Source organism: Arachis hypogaea, chromosome 6 (genome assembly GCF_003086295.3).
Source record: "Arachis hypogaea cultivar Tifrunner chromosome 6, arahy.Tifrunner.gnm2.J5K5, whole genome shotgun sequence".
NCBI classification, from domain to species: Eukaryota; Viridiplantae; Streptophyta; class Magnoliopsida; order Fabales; family Fabaceae; genus Arachis; species Arachis hypogaea.
The window spans coordinates 50959221-50964773 of NC_092041.1; the positions used below are offsets into that span (position 1 = coordinate 50959221).

Here is a 5553-nt window from a genome sequence, read left to right on the forward strand (position 1 = left end):
CAAATCATATCTTCTCAATCACATCTTTTTAAAAACCATAACTTTTCAATCATATATTTTTAATCACATCTTTTTCAAAATAGTTTTCAATCATATCTTGTTGATTTCTAATTTCAAAATCTTTTTCAAAAATCACTTGATTTCTTTTCCACTCTTGGTTTTCGAAAATCAATTAGTGTTTTTAACAATGTTTTTAAAATCTTTTACTTAATTTTCGAAATTTCTTCCCCTCTTCTCACATCTTTCTATTTATGGACTAACACTATGCACAATTCGAACTCTGTCTTTAGTGATAAGTTCGAATTCTTCTACCTCCTCTTTCTATTTTTCTTTTCCTCTGACACCTCAAGGAATCTCTATACTGTGACCTAGAGGATTCCATACTTTCTTGTTCTCTTCTCTTTCATATGAGCAGGAGCAAAGACAAAAGCTTTCTTGTTGAGGCTGACCCTGAACCTGAAAGGACCTTGAAGTGAAAGCTAAGAGAAGCCAAGGCACAACTCTCTGTAGAGGACCTAACAGAAATCTTCAAACAAGAAGAAGACATGGCAGCCGAAAACAACAACAATGCCAACAATGCAAGGAAGGTGCTGGGTGACTTTACTGCACCTACTCCCGACTTCTATGGGAGAAGCATCTCTATCCCTGCCATTGGAGCAAACAACTTTGAGCTTAAGCCTCAATTAGTTTCTCTGATGCAACAGAATTGCAAGTTCCATGGACTTCCATTGGAAGATCCTCATCAGTTTTTAGCTGAGATCCTGCAAATCTGTGACACTGTCAAGACTAATGGGGTTGACCCTGAGGTCTACAGACTTATGCTATTCCCTTTTACTGTAAGAGACAGAGCTAGGATATGGTTGGACTCACAACCTAAAGAAAGCCTGAACTCTTGGGAAAAGCTAGTTAATGCCTTCTTGGCAAAGTTCTTTCCACCTCAAAAATTGAGTAAGCTTAGAGTGGAAGTCCAAACATTCAGACAGAAGGAAGGTGAATCCCTCTATGAAGCTTGGGAAAGATACAAACAATTGATCAGAAAGTGCCCTTCTGACATGCTTTTTGAATGGAGCATCATAGGTATCTTCTATGATGGTCTGTCTGAACTGTCCAAGATGTCTTTGGATAGCTCTGCTGGAAGATCTCTTCATCTGAAGAAGACGCCTGCAGAAGCTCAAGAACTCATTGAAATGGTTGCAAATAACCAATTCATGTACACTTCTGAAAGGAATCCTGTGAACAATAGGACAAATCCGAAGAAAGGAGTTCTTGAGATTGATACTCTGAATGCCATATTGGCTCAGAACAAAATATTGACTCAGCAAGTCAATATGATTTCTCAAAGTCTGTCTGGAATGCAAGCTGCACCAGGCAGTACTAAGGATGCTTCATCTGAAGAAGAAGCTTATGATCCTGAGAACCCTTCAATGGAAGAGGTGAATTACATGGGAGAACCCTATGGAAACACCTATAATTCTTCATGGAGAAATTATCCAAATCTCTCATGGAAGGATCAGCAGAGACCTCAACAAGGTTTCAACAACAATAATGGTGGAAGAAACAGGTTTAGCAATGGCAAGCCTTTTCCATCATCTTCTCAGCAACAGACAGAGAATTCTAAGCAGAGCCACTCTGACTTAGCAACAATGGTCTCTGATCTAATCAAAACCACTCAAAGTTTCATGACTGAAACAAGGCCCTTCATTAGAAACTTGGAGGCACAAGTGGGACAACTGAGCAAGAAAATTACTGAACTCCCTCCTAGTGAACTCCCTCCTAGTACTCTTCCAAGCAATACAGAAGAGAATCCAAAAGGAGAATGCAAGGCCATTAACATGACCTACATGGCCGAACTTAGAGAGGAGGAAGAGGCAGTGATCGCCATTGAGGAAGACCTCAATGGACGTCTACTGGCCTCCAATGAGTTCCCTAATGAGGAACCATGGGAATCTGAGGCTCATAATGAGACCATAGAGATTCCATCTGATTTACTTCTGCCATTCATGAGCTTTGATGAACATTCTTACTCTGAAGAGGATGAAGATGTCACTGAAGAGCAAGTTGCTAAATACCTTGGAGCAATCATGAAGCTAAATGACAAGTTATTTGGTAATGAGACTTGGGAGAACGAACCTCCTTTGCTCACTAAAGAACTGGATGACTTGTCTAGGCAGAAATTACCTCAAAAGAGACAAGATCCTGGGAAGTTCTCAATACCTTGTACCATAGGCACCATGACCTTTAAGAAGGCTCTGTGTGACCTAGGGTCAAGCATAAACCTCATGCCTCTCTCTGTAATGGAGAAGCTAGGGATCTTTGAGGTACAAGCTGCAAGAATCTCACTAGAGATGGCAGACAATTCAAGAAAACAAGCTTATGGACTTGTAGAGGATGTTCTGGTAAAGATTGAAGACCATTACATCCCTGCTGATTTCATAGTCCTAGAAACTGGGAAGTGCATGGATGAATCCATCATCCTTTGCAGACCCTTCCTAGCCACAGCAAAGGCTGTGATTGATGTGGACAGAGGAGAATTGATCATTCAAGTGAATGAAGAATCCTTTGTGTTTAAGGCTCAAGGATATCCCTCTGTCACCATGGAGAGGAAGCATGAAGAGCTTCTCTCAAAACAGAGTCAAACAGAGCCCCCACAGTCAAACTCTAAGTTTGGTGTTGGGAGGCCACAACCAAACTCTAAGTTTGGTGTTGGGAGGTTCCAACATTACTCTGAGTATCTGTGAGGCTCCATGAGAGCCCACTGTCAAGCTACTGACATTAAAGAAGCGCTTGTTGGGAGGCAACCCAATGTTATATTTATCTAATTTTCCTTTGTTATTTTATGTTTTTTGTAGGTTGATGATCATGGAAAGTCACAAAATCAATTGAAAAAGCAAAACCAGAATGAAAAACAGAAAGAAAAATAGCACACCTTGGAGAAAGACCTTGCTGGCGTTTAAACGCCAGTAAGGGCAGCAAATGGGCGTTTAACGCCCAGTCTGGCACCATTCTGGGCGTTTAACGCCAGAAAGGGGCACCAGACTGGCGTCAAACGCCAGGAAAGGGCAAGAAGCTGGCGTTAAATGCCAGAAATGGGCACCAGCCCGGCGTTTAATGCCAGAATTGGCATAGAGAGCATTTTTGCTCGCCACTTGGTGCAGGGATGACTTTTCCTTGACACCTCAGGATCTGTGGACACCACAGCATCCCCACCTACCCCACCACTCTCTTTCTTCTTCACCCATTCACCAATCACCTCAACACCTCTTCCCCAAAAACCCTGCACCTATCAAATCCCATCTTTCTCTTCACCACTCACACCCATCCTTTATAAAACCCAACCTACCTCACCATTCAAATTCAAACCACTATCCCTCCCAAACCCACCCTCACATAGCCGAACCTTACCCCTCTCTCCACTCCTATATAAACCCATCTTTACCACCTCCTTTTCCCGCAACCTAAACACTACTTCTCTCCCTTTGGCCGAACCACAAAGCCATCTCCATCTCCTTCATTTCTTCTTCTTCTACTCTCTTCTTTCTTCTTTTGCTCGAGGATGAGCAAACCTTCTAAGTTTGGTGTGGTAAAAGCATTGCTTTTTGTTTTTTCATAACCATTTATGGCATCCAAGGCCGGAGAAACCTCTAGAAAGAGGAAAAGGAAGGCAAAAGCTTCCACCTCCGAGTCATGGGAGATGGAGAGATTCATCTTAAGGGTGCATCAAGACCACTTCTATGAAGTTGTGGCCTTGAAGAAGGTGATCCCCGAGGTCCCTTTTAAACTCAAAAAGAGTGAATATCCGGAGATCCGACATGAGATTCGAAGAAAAGGTTGGGAAGTTCTTATCAACCCCATTCAACAAGTCGGAATCTTAATCGTTCAAGAGTTCTATGCCAATGCATGGATCACCAAGAACCCTGATCAAAGTGCGAACCCGGACCCAAAGAATTGGCTTACAATGGTTCGGGGGAAATGCTTAGATTTTAGTCCGAAAAATGTAAGGATGGCATTCAACTTGCCCATGATGCAAGGAGATGAACACCCTTACACTAGAAGGGTCAACTTTGATCAAAGGTTGGACCAAGTCCTCATAGACATTTGTGAAGAGGGCGCTCAATGGAAGAGAGATTCAAGAGGGAAGCCGGTTCAACTGAGAAGGCATGACCTCAAGCCCGTGGCTAGGGGATAGTTGGAGTTTATCCAACGCTCAATCATTCCCACTAGCAACCGGTCCGAAGTTACTATAGACCGGGCCATCATGATTCATAGCATCATGATTGGAGAAGAAATAGAAGTTCATGAGGTTATAGCCCAAGAACTTTATAAGGTGGCAGACAAGTCCTCTACCTTGGCAAGGTTAGCCTTTCCTCATCTCATTTGTCACCTCTGTTATTCAGTTGGAGTTGACATAGAGGGAGACATCCTCATTGATGAGGACAAGCCCATCACTAAGAAAAGGATGGAGCAAACAAGAGATTCCACTCATCATGAAATTCCTGAGATGCCTCAAGGGATGCACTTTCCTCCACAAAACTATTGGGAGCAAATCAACACCTCTCTAGGAGAATTGAGTTACAACATGGGACAACTAAGGGTGGAGCACCAAGAACATTCCATCCTCCTCCATGAAATTAGAGAAGATCAAAGAATCATGAGAGAGGAGCAACAAAGGCAAGGAAGAGACATTGAGGAGCTCAAGCACTCCATAAGATCTTCAAGAGGAAGAACAAGCCGTCATCACTGAGGTGGACCCGTTCTTTAATCTCTTTGTTCCTTATTTTCCTGTTTTTCGAATTTTCATGCTTATGTTTATCTATGTTTGTGTCTTGTGATCATTAGTGTCTTAGTGTCTATGCCTTAAAGTTATGAATGTCCTATTGATCCATCACCTTTCTTAAATGAAAAAATTGTTCTTAATTGTAAAAGAGAAGAATTGCATGAATTTTGAATTTTATAACAGATTAATTATATTGATGTGGTGGCAATACTTTTGTTTTCTGAATGTATGCTTGAACAGTGCATAAGTCTTTTGAATTTATTGTTCATGAATGTTGGCTCTTGAAAGAATGATGAAAAAGGAGACATGTTACTGAGGATCTGAAAAATCATAAAAATGATTCTTGAAGCAAGAAAAAGCAGTGAATACAAAAAAAAGAGAGAGAAAAAGAATAAAGTTGTGATCCAAGGCAAAAAGAGTGTGCTTAAGAACCCTGGACACCTCTAATTGGGGACCCTAGCAAAGCTGAGTCACAATCTGAAAAGGTTCACCCAGTTATGTGTCTGTGGCATGTATGTATCCGGTGGTAATACTAGAAGACAGAGTGCTTTGGGCCACGGCCGAGACTCATAAAGTAGCTATGTTCAAGAATCATCATACTTAACTAGGAGAATCAATAACACTATCTGGATTCTGAGTCCTATAGAAGCCCATCATTCTGAATTTCAAAGGATAGAGTGAGATGCCAAAACTGTTCAGAGGCAAAAAGCTAAAAGCCCCGCTCATCTAATTAATACTAATCTTCATAGATGTTTTTGGAATTCATTACATATTCTCTT

At 41.5% G+C, this 5553-nt stretch overlaps 1 non-coding gene across 1 annotated transcript; it reads right to left on the bottom strand.

Moving 5' to 3' along the window:
• Positions 1-950: 950 nt before the first annotated feature.
• Positions 951-1058, bottom strand: LOC112699972 (small nucleolar RNA R71). The gene has a single exon (XR_003152902.1). It is a non-coding gene; the product is annotated as a small nucleolar RNA R71 (small nucleolar RNA).
• Positions 1059-5553: the final 4495 nt, after the last annotated feature.